Source organism: Xiphophorus couchianus, chromosome 17, assembly GCF_001444195.1.
Source record: "Xiphophorus couchianus chromosome 17, X_couchianus-1.0, whole genome shotgun sequence".
NCBI classification, from domain to species: domain Eukaryota; kingdom Metazoa; phylum Chordata; class Actinopteri; order Cyprinodontiformes; family Poeciliidae; genus Xiphophorus; species Xiphophorus couchianus.
Window position 1 is genome coordinate 12,843,512 of NC_040244.1, and position 20,363 is coordinate 12,863,874.

The 20,363-nt window shown below is 39.5% G+C and overlaps 1 protein-coding gene across 3 annotated transcripts in view; it reads right to left on the bottom strand.

Annotated features, from left to right (window-relative positions):
* The window catches only part of LOC114160960 (protein phosphatase 1H-like), a 148,207-nt gene that overhangs the window by 86,494 nt on the left and 41,350 nt on the right, over positions 1-20,363 (bottom strand). The gene's annotated exons all lie outside the window — the stretch shown is intronic.

Consider the following 20,363-nt stretch of genomic DNA (forward strand, 5'->3'; position numbering starts at 1 on the left):
CTCAAGCAAGTTGGACAAAGAAGAAGCCTAAAAGTTGCAAGGAGCACTTGAGTTTGACAGCCCTGTTGTAGAATAATCTACAAATCACCAAGTAAAACAAAGACTTGTAAGGTGTTTCCTAGAGAAGCAGTGAATGGGTTTGCCAGCTTCAAAGAAATTTGCTTGATTCACTGCTGTTGTATTTTAGTCACAAGACTAGGACATACTCAAGGTCACAATGAGTTTGTCTTTAATCCGAACTGGAAAAACTCCAAGTCATTCCTCTGATAAACATGTGAACAATTAGACAGCGTAGCTCCTACGACTGATAAAGTCCTAAAAACAGGTGTGGTAAGAAGTAGAATAAAAATAAGCAGGTTGGTTTTTTTTTTTTAAACTACATTGGTCAAAAACCATCTTTTCTGTCTGTATAATGCTAGACTTGAACTGAAGTTACATTCAAATTGAAGTTGTTAGTCTTTTCACACTCGTCTTTTGCATGGCGGTTGATAGTAAAATCCCATTTTACATGTTTTTTTGAATGCTGATTTCTTGTAGAATATGTCGGCCCGAACAGGAAGGCAAACTACATACATTTGCAAAAGTTTCCAAATCAGCGATAGTTACCACATCAGAATAGAAGTACTTTATTCATCCCAGCAGGGAAATTACTTCGCAGTTACAGCATAGCGACAAGACAAGACAGTATTGTGTATTTTATTGAGATTTTGTACAAGTGACAAACTACAAAGTATCACATACTGCAATTGTGAAACGCCTCCATATATATCTATTTATTAATTCTGGCTTCTGAAAGCTTAATTAGGTGAGCTGTTGAAGTTTATCAAAAATAAATAAGTAAAGGAAAATATGATCCAGCTGTTTTCACATTCTTTAGGGATTTTGTAAAACATTTTCCTTTCACTGCATCATCACACTCTGCTTTTTAAAAATTTTTCTAATCACATAAGCCCCCCTGTTCCTCACAAAATACATTGAAGTTTGTGGTTGCACCATAAACGTGGAAGAGTTCAAGGGGTGTGAAGACTTTTGGAAGGCACAAACATCACTGAATGCAAAACGTTGTGATGATTCCCACAAGGATTCTCCAGCAACAAAGAAATCCACTCATGTGCCCACTGAATCCACGCCGGATGACAGCAGCAAAGAGACCCACATGAATTTTTTTTTTTTTTTCTTGGTTTTGACAACTAGTCGCATGTGATAATGAACGAGGCTGAGCGGTGCTCGGCAGATAAATGAAAGTGATGCGTGAAAGCTGCGCCCCTGTGGTGTAAAAATAGAAAATATGCAAAAATAAGAAATCAGAGGGTCTAAAATAGACTTTTCAGGTGGGATTAAAAGGAATGCTTTCTTTGCCTTATTTATTCTTTTTTTGCTTTTAAAGTGGATTCCTTGACAGCACTGCTTTTATTTTCCGATTTTGCAAGCAAGATTGTTTCAGGAGATGGAAAATGCAACTGGACATCCACTCGCGCAAATGATGACTTCTGAACCTCAGCAAGAGCGGCAACGAGGGCGCATGCCGACACACGACTCTCTCCAGATAACCTCGGGATTAAAAAGAAGGGAAAGAAAAAAAAGAAAGACGTCCTTATTGCCAGTCGACCAGTGAAAGGCTAATCCGTTTGGCGCTGGAGTTCATCCAACAGTTGACGGATTAACCCACTGGTTACGGTCGCACGCATTCTCTGTCGCTACCGCCGGTCATGAGTCTAATGACGCGGCGTTACCGGAACAAACCGGATAGATGTGGCGCCGGGCTGTAAGACAGGAATGATTCTGAACGTGTGCACGGTCAGATCCTAATCTCATGGTACTGTTAGCTACCAGCTAAAACAGAAAATGGCTTTAATACTGAAGCATTTATTGGTACGTAGTCGAAACTTTAAACAGATGTAAGAATACAAACGATTAATCGAGATTAATCAAATATCAAAATAATCGTCAACTAATTTGGTCATTGATTAATCGTTAACTGGAGCACACAGACTCGAAAAGGATCAATTGCTGAGAGAGCAACATATTCAGAGCAGTAATTCAGCCAAAACAACAACAACAACAAAAAAACCACATTTTGCATTTAAGATATAAAGAAAATGTGTCTGTAAGTATTTTCTACTTAGAAGTTCTTAAGTTGTAGTTTTAGCTTCAAATTATTTTGAAAGAAAAATAAAAGAACTAGGCACTTTTTCCCATCCAGTTATTTATCAGCCCTACACTGTATTGACAAAGCAGAAATACAGTGATTGACAAAGCATTGATAAAGATTTTCACATGATGTTAGAAGTTTTTCCTTTTTTAGATGCAGATGATCAAGGATTCACTAAAGAAATCCTATGTTATTGCTTTTTAAGCAATAAAATGTTAATTTTCTTATTTGAAATTTGCACCTTTTAGTGCATCTTTAGTATTATAGAAAAAAAATTCCTTAAATGTACCATTACAAAAAAAAATCAAATTAATCATCAGAATAAATGGACAGATTAATCGACAATTCAAATAATCATTAGTTGCAGGCCTAATCCAGAGTGATTTCTTGCACTGATGCTCTCCTCTCCTCTGTGATTCCGTGTGTGGCCACTAGAGGCTCCCTGGCGTTTGTGCAGCAGCCCTGAGGAGGGGCGCGGCTCTGCGCTCTGATTCAGGTCAATGAGTTCCTTGTGGTGAGAAGGGAGAGGAATGGGGGGGCAGAGGGGGGGACAGTAAGCCTCCATGCCAAGCGATGCGCACATGCAGCACACACACACACGCACGCACGCACGCACGCACGCACGCACGCACGCAGACGGACAGGCAGGAAAACAGTGTGACAGCACATTCGCTGGTGTTATTATTAGCAGCTGTAATATTTTCAGAGCCCCCTTACAAGCTCTGATACGTGGCTCAGCCAATTGGATGGAGGGAAGCACTCGCCAACGTATGAGGACAGGATGTACAGTACATACGCTGTGACCCACTGTAAGCACCGGCGTGAATATTTGACGTGAGCGTTGGAAAAGAACAAGAAACGAAAAAGTGATTTACCTCACAAGACCCAACTAGGAAGTCCGTGTGCATCTGTGCCAAAACATGAGAGGCTCCATGCATGTGTGCATGCAGGCGTGTGAGTTTGAACCGGGGTTAGTTTCAGCGAGGGCCGCTGTGCAGCAGCGAGGATTCAGTTACATGTATTAAGTGCAGGGTGGAGATCCAGAAGCTGTGAGCTACGGGCACTGCTTGTGACTGCAACACACACACACACACACACACACCAGGTTGGGGAAAACGAGGTCGGCTTGGCGCTTTGTCAAATTTCTCCCTGCCGCCCTGCTCTCTCGCCAAATGCCGCATAGGATGCTACGCTCCGACGCAGAGGGGCCCGGCTCCTGCTGCAGCGTTTTAAGAAGGGCTAGAAGTGCACAGCGTGTTCCACACGCTGCAAAAAATTGAAGAATGAACCAAAACAAACCCTGAACTGGTGGAATAAATGAGGACATGTTAATCACACTCAGAGAATTCAACCTCATCGAGGGAGAATTCAGCACAACCTTAGCTCCGAAGCATCGGTATCGATTTTGCATAAGTATACCTCTCAAAACATTATCACACTTTGTCGTGTTACAACTGAAATCTTCACTGTATTTTAACGGGATTTTGTGTGATTGACCTACAAACAGTAGCGCACAAGTGTGACGTAAGGAAATGGGATGGCGTTCAAAACCATGTACGAATAAAAATCTAAAACATCCGTATCAGGGGACCCTCTTTCCCCCTGATACTCTTACATAAAATCCACAGTCCATCTGTGTTTAGTTCATCCTCAGTATATCCCCAGGTCTTCTGATGAGGTGTTCAGAGATTTCTTAGTGAACAAGCGGCAGCACAAAGACCCAGGAACACATCCAGTCGTGAAAACATTTCTGTAGAAGTTAAAAGAAGAACTAGGACTCTGGGGGAGCTGCAGAGACCCACAGCTCAGGTAAGTTAGACTCTACAAATCCAGCCTTTATGTTTAGTTGGTACAAAGAAAAACCACAAATCAACCTGCTTATAGTTTGCTACTCAGGTCGGATACGTCCCAAACAGAACTTTTACAGCCAAAACACTATTAGTGGTAGGAAACTAACACTGTGGTGGTGTCATCATACTACTGGGGATGATTATATTCAACTGGGAAACTAGTTGGAAGAAGTAAACTTTGCATTTTCTACCCAAAAATCTGATTTTCCAGAACAAGAAGGCCTCCTGATGTTGAAATTCTGCATATTTATCTAAATATCAATACCAAGGTGAGTATTGGTATTAGATCAGTACTAGCGTGATGAGATTGACACTTTCATTTGCAGTTTCTCTTTGGCCAGAAAATTACTCAACTCCAACCGTGACCCCCCACCGACAGAGTCTCAGCAAGAGGCGTTTCAATCAAAATCAGGAATATCCAGGTAATCTCAATCATAATACAAAACAATCAGAAATGAAGCTTCAGCAGAGAAAAAAAAAAAAAAAACTTACTGGAACTCAAACATTATACACTTATGTAAAGATACATACCTCAAAACTGAAATACGACTGTGCCTGAATGTAGAAACCAAAGGAGGTTACAGTTACAGACTCAGTTATTGTCATAATTGTGTGTGGTAGAAAGTAATCAGGTAATTTTAGTTCTATACTGCTACATTGTTTTATGTTATAGTTGATAAAAAAAAAAAAAACACGTCGAAAACATTTGTACTGTATGCTATTCATAATTAACTAACTGAAGTCAAATCAAGATCAATGATTGGATGACGTTTTGAGAAAAACGTGTTACCATCTGTGATAACAGCCCAGTGTTTATTTGGTATCAGATCAATAGCAAAAGTTCCAGTTGTAACTGTGATGTTGCACATGCCAGTGTTAACGAGATGTGATAAATTTGGCATTTACAGCTAAAGTTATCATGGAAAACATAGGCAAATTTGAGCTGCAATTGAACGGGGAAGCTGAAGGCAAAATCATGTATTCCAGGTTTCTACTTTTACTTTGTGCCACCTCACATTACCAACGCTAATATGTGTCGTAGTATCATATAAAACACCAGTAACACGAACTGAAGCGCAGTATATATAGCACAAGTCACAACTTCATCTGGTTCCGATTTGTAGGCAATTTGTAACTCGTAGTATTCCATGTCAGAATAATGCACTCCAGGATTTCACTCATTTCTCTCGTCATAGCGCAGGAGCCTCTTATTCCCCGAACAACTCAGTTCCTCTTCTGATGTGGCTTTCAGTCTTTTTTGGCGACGCCCCCATCCTGACAGCTCTGACGCTAAAGGAAAGAGGAAACGGAGGCTGTGTAGACTTCCAGTCCTTACAGTCAGATTGATGAAACCATCAAACCCAGTGTGAGTGACATTTAGCTGCTGTGTGTTTTACAGCTTCTTGGACACGCGCTGCCATTTTCACCTTGACAGCAGTGTTCATGTCGACTCCTCCACCTTTTTTATTGCTCTATCCTGTGTCCTAACTGCTTTGTTGCAATAATAAATCATCTTTCTTGTATTTTGAAAAGAAAACTTATTTAGTTTGTCATAGATGAGTGAACTTTATTGGGCTAATAACCTAGATGGGACTAGATGAGCTTAGCCCACCAGGTTAAGCATTACTTATTCATTTAAGTCTTATTAAAATGTTTGCATTTTTAAGACTTTATAGCTGCTGTTCATCTATTTAACTTCCAATATTTCCAATAACACACAGTTATCCCATTAAGGTATTTTTTAAAAACGTTTTGAGAATCTGGCTAAATCCAATTCCCAATCTCTGCTCTCCGTATTTTTTTAAGACAGTATTCAAGACATATCCAGTTTAAATGAAGACGAGGACTAGCGCTTGCATGGACGTCTAGTGTTCAAAGAAAATCTTCTTGGATTTAACTACGTGGCTCGCTTATTGCCATTTGACAGCTCTGTGAACCGCACTAAGGACGCCCTGCTTACCCAATCTGCTTTGATTTTACACCCCATTACAAAGAGGAAGAGATGCGTAAAGTAATGCCAGTTGCCCTTTGGTGACCTTTTCACTGTTGACATTTTACTGCTTCCAGTTTGGGTCGTGTTGAAATAAAAGTGTACGTGTGTGTGCGCGCGCGCGCGTGTGTATGTTTCTGCGAGCAAACTGTAGTTTACTATTGACCCCAAACACTGAGCGGTGAACATGAAAGCAAAACTGAAAGATGCTAATAGCAGGATTTTTAACTTGCAATGTGTGCAAAAAACCCCCCATAAAAAACACAACTTTGAATCAACTGTCAGTGCAAACAAAATAGACTGTAAAAGTTCTAAATCGTAAATGTAATTAAAATTTATCTACAGAAATTTCTTCATAGGAAATAACCTTTTAACAATAGGTGCGGTTTTTACAGCATTTTAAATCATGTCTTTTACAAGAGATGGTTGATCTACACCGCATTAGTGAATTTCTGACCAATCATTAAATACCAGGACAAGAAAAATGATTTACTATTTAGAGTTTATAAGCATTATAGCCCTAAATATTATCATTTTCTGCAAGGAGCAAATAGGTAAACTACATTTATGTAAAATTATCCTTAAAATCAGAGTTTCTGCACCTAAGAGGACTTTTAAAGGTGCTTTTCATGTTGGGACCGGACGCCAACATGAAGAAATTATTTAGGTAAATTCAAGTTCTGTCACTCTTCAGCAAAGTAGTAGTTGTGTTCAGTAGGAATACACAATCTCATAGGAAACTCTCATTCATCCCCATGTTGCTTTTGACACATTAGCACGGCCATCTATCAGACGTGGATTTTTTTTTTTAATGGCAAAAATGATGTGTAAAGAAAACATGCCCTGCTGGAGAGTCAACGTAACTGCAGTTCAAATAAAACGCATGACAATGTTAAGGCTAATTAAAGCGTTTTACACCATTCATTACTGTGGATACACATCAACATGCCAGATGCTAAAGACTCAGAGCTGCACTCTCTCCTGTTTGGAAAGTTATGACATGGAAAAACAGGAGTACTCTGCTTCACTGGGTTAAGGAATTACTTTTTGAATGTTCATTCAGAGTTTAACTAGTGACTACAGCTAGTTTCTAGTTAGTGATAGCTAAAATACCAGTTATTTATAGTCATTTGAGGACCCACTAAACAACAAAGGCTTTAAAGGGGTTATGAAACAGTCTTTAAGTCTTAAAACATCCTAAATGTGAATAGATTTTCCACTCTAGATTAGGAAAAAATCATTGCGGACTAAGCCTCAAATTTGTACGTTTTTTTTCATTCATTGCTTCTTCCTTCATCTTTTTGTTTTTTGTTTCAGTGAGATAGCAGCACTGGTTGATAACTCTGTGGCTGAGTAATTCAGTTGTTGTCACGCTGTGACAAAATAAATCATTTGATTAGAGATACAGTCAGCCAAAGATCAGCATTGGACAATTCTCCCTTTGGGTCTCATATAGTGTTCGATAAACAACATTTTCTTTAGAACTTCGATCATTTTAAGAGGGTATTTATTTTTGCACTGTCCTTGAGGATTACATCGCTGTGTAAATCTGTAAAAAAAATATATATATACATAGATGCTCCATAGTACAGAGGACCTGGACTCTCGGCTATTGAGAAACAATTAAAATTTTACCCAATAGCTAACATTTCCCCATGCTGGCGTGTAATGCCCCAGTTTGACTCTCTGAACCTTACGAGAAATTGCCTACACTGTAAACTACCATCTTCCACTGCAAAGAGAGAAGTGCCGAGTCAAACAAGATGCCTGTTAATGCTATCTCAATATTTGGAAGCGTGGCCAACGTGGACTAAATGGCTTTCTTCATTTCTTCTGCTGCCGTTGCTAAAACCAAAGACAGATTACAAAACTAAACAGAGCAGAAAATTGACGTCATCATTCGCAACTTCTTCTGTTCGCTGATTGGGCTGGCTGACATTCTACCAGAGGAATCCAAGTCAATGGGAGAAAGTGAAGACAAAGAATTTGAAGCGAGATTAGAATTGAGCGGATTTGCAATGACCTATTGTAGTCAATCAACTTTTTTATTGAAATACTTACGTTTTAAACATAGCTAAATGCTCCGCTTTTGTTCTGATCAAGCCATTAAACAACGTCAAACCCAGGAGGCCTCGTCCATAAACACCAAAGCGTCCGCTTGCCTTTTCTCCGGGGTCACGGTGCGAAGGGGCTCCCTGTAATTTACCTTCTGTTGGGGCACGCAGGGCCGTTTGCCCGGCATTCCTCCGCTGCCCACCACAACACATGAAAGCCTCAGCCGCAGCCGTTATAGATGGGGAGAAAATGAGTCCCAGATGGCAAAGTGTCTCGTGCGCGCGCATGTGTCCATGTCTCCTGCCACATGAAACGCTGCTTTTACTGTACAAGTGGCTTGGGTCGCATCCCCAGGGTAATGTGGGGAAGACTATTGCGGGATGGTGGAGAGCGTGTGGGTGGATGCGAAAGCATGCTGGCTGTCCGCAGAGCAGCTGGTTCATAGAGGACCTGCTCTCCTGCTTTTACATGAACGACATACCTGCGCTTTTAGTTTGCTGAATTCTTTGTGGTTTTTTACGTCAGAATCCAGGAATTGCTGCCATTGAAAACCCAATACGGCTCAAAAGCTATTGATTGAGATATTGCAACCACTATCCACCCTGCTGCTACATTATGCCTGTCAAGCCATAGAAGACACCCACTAAATGATGAGATGATCCTAATGGTGTGAGACGGCTAAACAACTTTCTGTTGCTTATCGAGCCTCATTTGCTAATTCTTCATCTTTGTTCACATACATGTACACACAAGGATGTATGTTGCTACAAAATGTCTCTAGTCAAAATTTGGAAGGAAGGAAACGTAGGAACCCTAATCTACCACAGAAATCTCATGCAACAGAAAATCACTGCTGTTCACAACAGTATTGAGCTTCAACAACCAATAGTTATAAATAAATCACAATAAACTGCACTCAAAGTGAACAGGCTTGTATTTTATATTTTGAAATGATTTTTTTTTTTTTACAACTAGCTGTATGCGTCATCACACTGAAAAGAATCAGAGGGTCAATGATTTCTTTTCTCTGTGAGAACGTTTCATGCGTGGGTGAAGAGCTCCACTACTGAAAGGTGTTTGCACAAAATTAGATAACCCTTTTATAAGCTGCATGTGTATAATTTTCCGTGGGTTCTGCAGATAATGTTAACAGTTTTCCGTCTAAATCGAAGCCTTTGATTATGTTTGTGCTGATTGTAGAACAGTGTTGCATTCAACACTTATTGAATGCAACACTGTAATATCACCAGAACTCTGACAGTGATGAGGTACTTTTTTTTTGTTGTTGATTTTACAAAGGTGATTTCTGGCTATTTAAAACCAGTTTCTTTTAAAAATTCCTTTTATACCAAGTCATTGAACAACGACGACAAACATTTTTGGCTGGCCAGTGAAAAACTTTTGTGTGAATTTTGGGGGAAATCTGAGCAGAGTGCTTTTGAAATCCTTATCATAAGGAACTACAATAGTTAAAGAAAACCTTCAGTGTTTGACATATGCTTATTGCAAGTCAGTTGCCATTGCCTGACGTGACATACATCTAGAAAGGTGGAAGTTTGTTTGTATCTTGATCACCAAAGAAATGGGCCAAAATGAATCTTTGACCCATTAACTGCTTCTCCTACAGCCTGATTTATTTGTTACTGTATAAAAACAAAAAGTAATGAAGCAAACAAATTCTTCAAAAGCAGATAAACGACGCAATGAATGAAAACAAAATTACAAATGTAAAATGCTAAAGAAATTAAACCATAGAATGGAAAATCCTGGCACACATGCATAAAATCGCAAGCTATATCTTAGATTTTTTTTAAGACCCTCACTTTAGTGGACCCTCAGTTAACTGTATATCTCAGAAAACAATATTACGAGCAAAGTTATCAAAGAGTGGTATCAAAACAGAGTGTAGTTAACTGTTAGCTTGCTAATTCAGCGAGCTGCTTCTTAAACAAAGATCTCTAGTAGAAATATATCTCACAAAACAGCAAAGAACTTATGCTTTTGTTATTTAAATCAAATTTCTTTAAGCTATTTTGCAAATGAATTGTTTAAGTTGTTTACATAACTATAGTATTTTGAAAAACACAACAACTAAAGAACAAAATTTGTGGGAGAGCAACAAGAATGTGTTACCAATTCAGAGTAATTGTGACAAATAATGACGAGTATCATTATACCCATTACTGTTGTGTTAGCTATTGTTACTAACCTTGGTTTGAAAGTCTTACAATGTCCCGTTTCATAAGATATCTATATATCGCTACCAACCATTACAAGGACATCTGGGTTATTGTAATGTGAGTCATGCATGAATCTCTGCTGCTGCATGTCTTTAATACTGGGCCAGAGTTCACGCCACATGAGCTTTTCCCCTCACAACCCACAGTACAGAGGTCATTTGTTTTCATCTTAAAAAGGAAGCAAAGAACACCAAGTATGACTTCCAACATGATATGGATGTCAAAGGTCACTGCTGTGCTCAGACTGAGAAAGGGAAATTGGTGAAATTGCAGCATGTTGTTGAAAGCCGTCTGCTAGAGTTAGGTAAGAAGGTGAAAGTTCACATCTTGAACTCTAATGTCTGGGTGAGAACCTAAATAGGAAAGACTGGAGCCTGATAAAGAATGTGTGGTTGATTAATTTCCTCGCAAAAAGCACGGCTGAGTCACTTTCCTGTGACTGTGCAACATATTTTAAACTTCAAAACCTTCATCATACTCTGTATGTTCAGCTAACAAATACAAGCGGATATATGCGCGTTTCAAGATAGCGTCAAGGTTATCTTAAATTTTTCTGAAGATTTATTACAAAAAAAAAAGCATGAAAGCTTTTAAATCTTCTTTAGGTGAGTTAGCAAGTAGAGGCCTCTCGGGTGTCTTCTATACTCCTTTGATTTAAGAGGATTTTCTTTAAAGGCTGTAAATCTGTTGGTACTTAAACCTCCCTCTGTTCCATCTGTGTGAAAACCTCCACTCGTATGTAAATGTCCCCAACATTTACATTTTTAAGTGAGTAAACTGAACCTTAAGTTACCCCCAGGGTGTCATACACTCACTGACCTTAAAGGGATAGCTCAGTATTTCAAAAGGTTATAAGCAGTTAATTTCTCACCTGCGGTGAAAAACTCTGTATTTAGCGGAAATCCAGATTAGCTGGTTCTAAAAGCGACACAGTTAGTGGGCTTCCAACATCTTAAACTTACATCCGTTTCCCAAAGAGAACAAAACAAAAAAATTGCAAGGGTTAAGAAAACACTTCCTAGGAAATATCTAAACTGTTACATGCAAAATTAGGATACAAAATAAACTCTAAACGGCCAATGTTGGTAAGTTAGACACCAAATATACTCTAACATGCATCGATACACACAGTAGAAACTGACTCAGCACAACAGCAGAAGCTACAGTTTCCCTTATCTAAGCTTGGGGGGAACAGTGCCAAGAGAAACGAATGCAGTTCTGGGATTGGCTGCTTTGCAAATGCCAGCCAATAGCATGCCAAGAAGCGTTGCACCTTGATTTATCAGTTTCCTTAGCAGCATTTGCTGTTATTGTAAAATGAATAAAGAAACTGAAACGCACAAAGCATAGAATTGGACCGAATAGATGTGCTCTTATGGCTTGGACAGATACTCGAGCTAGAACTTTTTTCCCCCCAAAATCGGGGCCAATAATATCGGATCAGTACATCTCTAAAAGCAAGATATAGGGCTGTTTCAACTTTTCTTTTCAATCTTAAAAGTTTCAAGGTGGACATCTTGTACTTTGAAAAAAATTAAGTTAAGAAACTGGATAAATTTAAATCTGGGAATGTGTGGAACTTTGAAACTACAAATGTGGAGGAATCCTGAGACTAAAAAAAGGAACTCGTAACCTTTATGAAACCTTCTGGTACTCTGACTTTCCGCCCCATGACCTGTGTGTAAGAAAGACCCTGCTTGTTCAGGTCTGGAGAATTCGGACAGCCAGGCGCCAGGCTCGCGGCTTGTGTGTCTAGATTCAGCCGACGAGCCCCCGTCTTCTCTGCTCTATAAAACACGGGGTGAGAAATAAAGCGCCGCTGCATATGCTGCGCTCATATGTGGTGATGTCACCTTGATGCTGCCAAGAGACCAGCAACTCGAAAGAGAACCCCCCACCCTCCCAAAAAAAAACAACTTCGGATCGTTTACCCTCATGTTGTTAATTCCTTCCTCTTCCGTTTCTGTCTTTTTGTCTTTCTCAATTACTTTTGGTTTTATCTGCACTTGTCACCCCAGAGCAAACACACACACACACGCGCGCACACACCATGCACAGTGTGGAGAAAGAGGCCTCTGTTTTGCAGAGACAAAAGCGCCTCTTTCTCCAGAGAGGGGGCCGACCTTCCGGTTGGGGCTCACTGTGTCAAAGGGGAGAGGAAGGGCAGACGACAGGCCAAGAATTTGATACGTAGCAAAGCGAATACATGTAGCATGTTGGCCTGAAATGTGCATCTCTACGTTTAGTGATGTTCTGATCGTGCGTGCCAGGTGTGGGAGCCTAAAAACAGGGGGAAAAAATGTCAATCTAGCAATGCGGTCATGTTCTCAAGGCATATTTTCTAGACAGTGTGTTGTGCGGGTGGTCCCTCGGCGGGGTGAGGGCACTGAGTTTGTGTCAGCCTGGTGTGAACCAGTTAACCAACTCCTCTGCCCCCTCGCAGTCCTTCCTCCAGTTAGAATGATTGGTGGCCAGGGAGCCGATTAAAGCCAAGGCTCTCTGCCTCTCCTCTCCTCCCTCACACATTCATTCAAGTCTTTAACTTCCAGACAGGAAGCTTGTCCTCTTCAGTCATTTCTCATCGCTCCTTCTTGTTTTCGACTCTCTACAGGGTTCCTGGACGTTTTCCCCCCATCTCAGAACTCCAGAGTCAAATTTCAGGATTTAATTTTTTCTTGGCAAACGTTTAGAACACACTTAACATTTAGAAGAAATTATGTCTCCGTTTTGGTGTTTCGTTAACTGTACATTCTGATTCTGCCTTTTGATTCAGCTTAGTGATAAAGGACTATTTCTCTACTTTTTGGGGCTCAATGTAGATCAGCTTCTTACCAGAACACACAACACTGAAAATCTGGACGGGATTATTCTACACCAAGTGCAGATTTTGTGAAAACAGCTTGTGATCTTTGACATCCGTTATTCTATTTTTTAACCTGAAATATTTCCAGCCTCAAATTTTAAGAATTCTCTAGTAGTTTGTCTAGTGAATTTGTACTTAAATAGTAAACATTTACTTAGACAACGCTTTAACAGTTGTCAAATTTTATTCATTTAAATCACAAATCAAGGAGCAACCAATGGCTGAAGATAACTTAATTGGGTAGCATGGGAAAGGGCTATTCCAGAAGTTTTAAAAACTAATTCAGATTATTATCTATATGGCAATCTTGTGTCAGAATACATTTGAACATATGGGTATTCAATACCAATTGAAACTGTCAACTGAGATCACCCCTCAATCTGGTATTTCAAGAAAAAGAAGAAGTTTAGAATATTTACTTAAGCAGCACATTGAATATTTTTGCCAACTCTGCCCTTTATGGAAGTGGATCATTTACTCTGTAAGCTCGGCTTTCTGTATTGGAATTGCATTCAGCATTCGGAGCAACAATTAACCCTGATCAAGGATCTGATCGGGTCAAGTATTATTAGTTATCGATATGAAGACATAGGATAATCAATTCTGACCACAACGGTGGAATATATATCGGTCTGCTGGTGTAACACACATACATACAGAGTTACAGTGTTTGGAAATGAAAATAACAGATTAGATATTTATACATTTTTATATATTACAGCCAAAAACTTACATTCATTCTCCTTGTTAAAGCTAAAACGTAAAACTTGAGGTAGATTTGTATTTAGTCACTCACCCCCATTCACCTTTTGGCTAAAGAAGCCTCCTAATTAGTAAATAGTGTTAGTTGTATTAAAGTCCACAAGTGTCTATTTTTCAAGCACTCGGAGTGACGTGAAGATGTACATCGTTTAAAGAGAATCCTAAGACGTCCTGCTTAACGTTTACAACAAGAAATACATGGAACCAAATGCGGCACGTTACCCTGAAATCCTCAAGAAGTTTCTGCAAACAGGGGAACCTCAAAAGGTTCTTTAAAGAGTATCGACTCAGAAGTATTGACTGTTCCATTCCCAAATTTGCTCTAAATACATAGCTCTAATAAAATAGAAAAAAAGCGTATAATTGTATCATGACAAATGTAAAAACAAATCCTGCATGTAAACATGTTTCTAGAGCCAACATGCATCAAACACACAACCAGGTGAAGAAGTGGACATAAACACACATTTTCCTTCCTGCTTTCTCTCCTCAAAGCCCCCCCTCCCCTCCGTATTGATCTTTGTCTGACGCGTTGAATAAATCTGCCGAGGGAGGATTGCAGGTGGCCTACCTTGCACAAACACAACCCGGCAAACCTAAATCAATGGGTCTAATATCAAGCCAATACATGTGTAAGAAAATAACACTCAAGAGGCTGTTGAATTGTTTCCAAATTAACACTTGGAAGGGAGACAATCAATAGCATCACCGCGCAAAGGTGCTTGCATGTAGATGTGCTGCTCTCTGCGGCGCCGCATGTTTTGCCGTGTGTCTGCGTTTTCGCCGTACGTCGTGTTCTCATCTGTTTACATTCACATGGCACGTACAAGTACACTTCATCCAGAGTGCTCACTCTGGATCTAAATGCATGCACATATAGGCCCTCCAGTGTTTCATACTCATCCGTGAAACACACGTGTACAGTTTGCTCCCACACAGTCAAGCAGACAGGCAGAGAGAAAGAGAGAGAGGGAAGCAAGCGGTACATCATGTTCTGTGTACTCTATGTTCTGTGCATCATAAGCCCTGTGGCTCTATTCAAATTCTCTTCTTTCACTCAAAGTAGAAAAAAAAAACACCTGGAAAAAACTTTTTGATCACATCTCACAACTGCTACCACCGTCTTTGAAAAAGAACCTTCAACGAACCTAACATTCGGCCAAACTCTGTGAAAATAGATGATCTTAAGGTCAGCTCCGTAGACTGGTAGCTTACATGATCCTGCTAAAGTTTCTATGCATTCAAAGGATGTTCGTACATTGGCTTGACTTAAATTGAGATTCTGCATTTATATGATTACAGAGTGGACATCATGCCTCGTGTTTTTAAACACAAAACAAGCAGGAACTCTTTCAAGAACTCGAAGTTAGACAAGAGAAGACGGCACAAAGGATGCAAATTAGACAGAATGACTGAAGAGGTACGTTGACAAAATAAAAGAAGTACTTTTGAAAAAAAAGATGGATTAGCAGGTAAAATTATTTTCTCAGATGCCACAGATTTTCAACTTTCCAAACATAATAAGAAAGAAACTATAACTCTGGAACAAGGATTCAATTCCAGCATTGGTCTTCCTAATGCCACTAAAAACACAGTTTCTTTCTTTGCTAAGCCGTTTAGCTGTAAAGTGTAACGATTCAGAAACAAGTTATTGCAGCAATGAATTGTGCACCACAAATAAAATATGCTTGATGGGGAAAAAGTGACTTAGTTAGGAAAGGTGGTGCGTGAGGGGTGCGGTTTAGTTGGGGAGGGAGATGGAGGGTTTCGGGAGACGTTGAGCCGCATCCGTAGACAAGTTTCTTTGGAACAAAATCCAGGAATACATACAGATATACAAGAGCTAGAAACAAAACTAAGGTTGCCTTGAGTAGTGATCATATGAAAAACCTCACCCCAGTTGACGCTACAGCACAGCAGAGGCGGAGAAAGAAAATAGAAATGAAATGCCTATAAATTAAAGTTTATACCATGAAAAGGTCAAGTTTCTGCAGTTTGACTACAAGCCATTCTAGACCCTCTCAGCGCCTCAAACGAAAATGTGATTCAACAACCCTCGGTTTGTTTGACAAGCCGTCTTGTGAAAACATTTGCTTTACTTTTAAATATAAGATTCATCAACCTCATTCAAACTGAGTCCTTAATGGTACAGCATTTACAAACTGTTAGCACCTACAGCTTGTAGATGCTAACGGAGTAGTTTTGTTCAGTGTTTTTCGAGGAGCTGCCTCAGCTCTTCAAACTTTTAACTGTATGGTTGAAGAAACTAAAGTGTACATCGGTGTGCAAAATTGTTCCTAATGACTTCAGTAAGAGTTACTGAAGCTTAAAAAGTTTTCATTGCACAATGCCAAGCCAACATGTATTAAACTGCACATCATTTGTGGAAGCAAGGAAATGTAATTCAATGTCAATATCTATTTGTGGGGAAAACAGCTGCAGATGACCTTTACCTTGGTTTCAAAAGGACATAAAAATCTAAATTGCTCATTATTGCCAATTATTCCTTCAACAAAACAAACAAAAAAAAAAAACTCAACGCATCTGGATGTATTGCATGCGGCGCCACTATTTGCACACACTTGACTGTAGATCTTCAGGGTTGTTATATGAACGGGATCCATGTGGGACGTCTCTGTTGTGCATGGCTGGGCGAAGGAACCTGTGTAGTCAGCCAGGTTGGAGGGAAGTGGTGCGTTAAAGCGAGGCTAATTTGTTTGTGATTGAGAGTGAATGAAGTCGGTCTCCGGAGAGCCGTGAACACACACACACACACACACACCCACACACACACCTACATACGCTACACACAGTGATTTTGTCAGAAGTTGTCTCATGTCTTATCAGTTGTCTTCCATAAAGAAAAAAATATTTGTGAATTTGCTTTTTGTTTTTTTTCCTTACAGTGAAATAATAGAGTGCATTAATAATGTAAACAAATCAAAAAATGTGCAATTGTCCTGCAAATTTTAAGAAATTTGTGAAATTGTTGCTTTGGAAAAGTTTTTGACTTCCTGCAAAACAATAAAAGATGATATTCCCTTTGGAGTGTTTGAAATAAGATGAATGTTTAGAATTTAGCTGCTGAACAAATACTGAGCACCAAGAAGTGCTAAACAAAGGGGCCATTGTCAATCTTTAAACTCTAAACCTAAACATCAAACTTTATGAAAATATTTTCTTAAGTCCCCTAATCAAAAGTGTGAACAAGTTAACTTTCCCAGCGTAGGGGAAGAAAATCTTTCAATAGAAGCCATTAACAGGGAAATGCGTGACTTGGTTTCCACAGCAATGACTTGTCAAAACAACACAAAGTTGTTCGTTTTAAGTCGAGGAATCCTGCGAAAATTGTAGGTGAGAAAAATACAGTGATAAAAATAACGTTTTGATTGACAGAAAAAACATTTCCCGGAAAGTTATGTATTGTTCACACTGGGAATAAAAATACATATTTGATTTTAACATGCTACATGAAGAGTTGACTTTTTTTGTCTTTTACTTTTCTTAAATTTCTGAGAAATCTCTTGACAAAGGAGAAATTGTTCAAATCAATTATGTTATTTTTTATTATTTTATTTTTGTAGCAAAAACACATTTCTGATGTCATTTTCATTTTCCAATACTCTTCACGTGCATCAAATTAATTTCACTGTATTTTTCATTTTACTGTGGGACCATCTGAAATATGACTTAAGGATCAATCCTTTATAATATGAGTCCAAACTTTTGACACATCGGAGCTGCTACAATTTTGATTTGCATAAAGTGGATTGCATAAGCGTTCATACACGTAGAACTTTTAAATTTTGTCCAAATTTTAGAACCACAAGCTTTCCTGTACTTTACTGAGATTACTCATAATTAACCAAGACTAAGTAGTTGGAGAGACTAATTCAAATGGAAGACAAACGTAAGCTTTCTCCTGAAAAGTGTGGCTTTTGTATTCAGTCCGTTTCACCCTCATACCCCAAAATAAAATTGACTCCTCCCCATTGCCTTTAGAAGTTATTTAGTTGGCAAACAAAACCACTGGTGAAACTGACTCCTGACTCTCTTTCTAACAGATGAAGATGATTTCTCCCTGTTTGGAGTCATCGTCCTGCTGGAAAAAGAACCTAAGAGGTCTGAATCCATTTGACTGGCACTGTAAAACCTAAGAATAACCTAGGCAACGACAACAAAACAAACCCCTCCTGAAATATTTTATGAGTGCAACAATAGGTGTCAGCAGAAAGTTGGAGCTCTCTGCATCCATCTGATCACATTTGCATGAAAGCGCTCCATTTGGGTGTTTGGCAGATTTCATCACCTGTTCACCGTCTCTGTAAGTCAGATTTCAGTCTATTGACACAGAACTTTTCTTTCCACATATTTTTGTCTGTTGCGCCGTGTTTGCGTCGCCCCGTCTGCGCCGCGTGTTGAGGCAAGACGACCGAGTGCTGATGCAAGCAGATCTTGCTATGGCAACCTGTGCCACGCGTGTACAAAGCAATAATGATGCAACATCCGACGGTGTGGACTTGTGATACTGCGCTCGTTCACCCATCTGCAACCTTAGGAGCCCCGCTGAAGTCTTCCGCTTCTTCTACTCTTGTGAACAGAGTATCAGACGCTCGGTCCACAGAGAGGAGTCGGGGCCGTGATATTGGGTGCGGCTCACGCGAACACGTATCATATTAACCCCGCTTCGCTCTGAACCTTCTCCATTAGCAGCAACAAAGCTCTCATCACTGCCTGCCATCCTCGCTGCGCCCCCTCCTCCTCTCTTTTGATCTGTGTTTTCCACATTGGTTGGGGGAGGGATTTTTGTCTCCTCGCTTAACCTATAACTTGGGCACTAAGGGATCATGCACCGAGATGAAGAGGAGGGGGGAAAAAAGCATTGCACTATATTCTGCAAGCTTTGTATGAGAGCTATTGGGCCGTAAGGAAATTTTAAAAGGTTTACATTCTGGATCAAAGGTGACTACTATACAGGATAAAGCATCAGTTCAAAAAATGACATTCGTAGTTGTTTTTTACTGGTAATATATGAGATTATCAAACTAGACATGCAATCCAAGTTCATACAAATTCTTTGAAGATGTCTGCTTTACATAGTTATGTTAACATGGACTGAAAGATTTACTGGAAAAACCAGCTTTAATGATGTATTTACAAAAAAAAACAAAAACTACTGCACTCAATGATTCCAGAATTCCTTATTTCAACTCTTTGAGTTAAAATAAGGAATGCCAAGTAGGATAAATTGCGCCCCTGGATTGGCTGGGTTTTTTTTAAAAGTATAAACTCCTGTATTACTTTAAGAGTGATTAAGATTCTACAATCTTAATCCCGATCAGTTGAGGACTCCACCAGTTACGGTATAAAAACTCCTGACTCGCCGTTTTCCCGAACAGTTAAGAATTGTGTTAATTTTTCTTCCATATTGTTTCCATCAGTCATGCACAAAGCAGAAGACTAAGATGGATTAAAAAAATTATGAAATTAATTTCTCTGATTTGTCTCTACTATGTTCTTACTCATAAGAGAAATAGAACCAAGTCTCTCATTGTTCTGCATATATTAACTGTGTGAAGTCTTTTTGTTGATGATAAAAGATCCTGGTGTTGTAATATGACAACATACACAATGTAGGCTATGCTGCATACCGTTGCATACATTTTTGGCTTATCAGGGTAATTTATTTTCTACGCATATGTTTCTATAATAAATACTTTAGGAATTAAGAAAATGAAAGAATGTATAGTAGCTCACGGTTGCTGGTTTTATCTCTTAGAAAGACAGCCGTTTTTGTGCTATTGGCAGCTTTTTGTGTGCAGATTTTGCTTTATGTCAGTGAGAAGTTGATTGTTCAACCAGCCGTCATTAACTAATCAGGTTCAAAAGGTGTGAAATTACTTTTTTCACCACCATTTAATCCAGCAAGACCCGAGGCCTGCTGCACGTCTTGATGGGTTAAACATGACTAATCACACATGTTGCCTTTTTTCCTTCTTGCTCTCACAACTGTTTTTCCAAACTGGCCAATTTGCTGTTGATATCCATTTTTCCTTCGGTAAATTAAAACATAATTTGAAAACTGCTTCTCGTTTTACACGGGTTGTTGTTGTCTGGTATTGAAATGATCTGAAATTAAAGCGCGACAAAACAGCGAAAACGGAAGAAATCTGTAAATGGAGGAGGTACTTTTTTACGGCTCAGTGCATCAGCCCGTTCCTCCCTCACCGTCTTGTTTCGGTTGCACTTCACCTGCCTTGATTTCATCCCCCCCTCAGGCTACCCATGCAACAATCATGTCTCCAGTCGCAAGATTGTCTCGCATTTTAACTTTTTCACAATGGCAAATTGAACTTGAATACTGCATTGACATCTGGCATACGAGGAATGTCTGCATGTTCTATTTCCTGTTAAACAAACAAGCAGGCAATGTTCTCAAAAAACACCATGC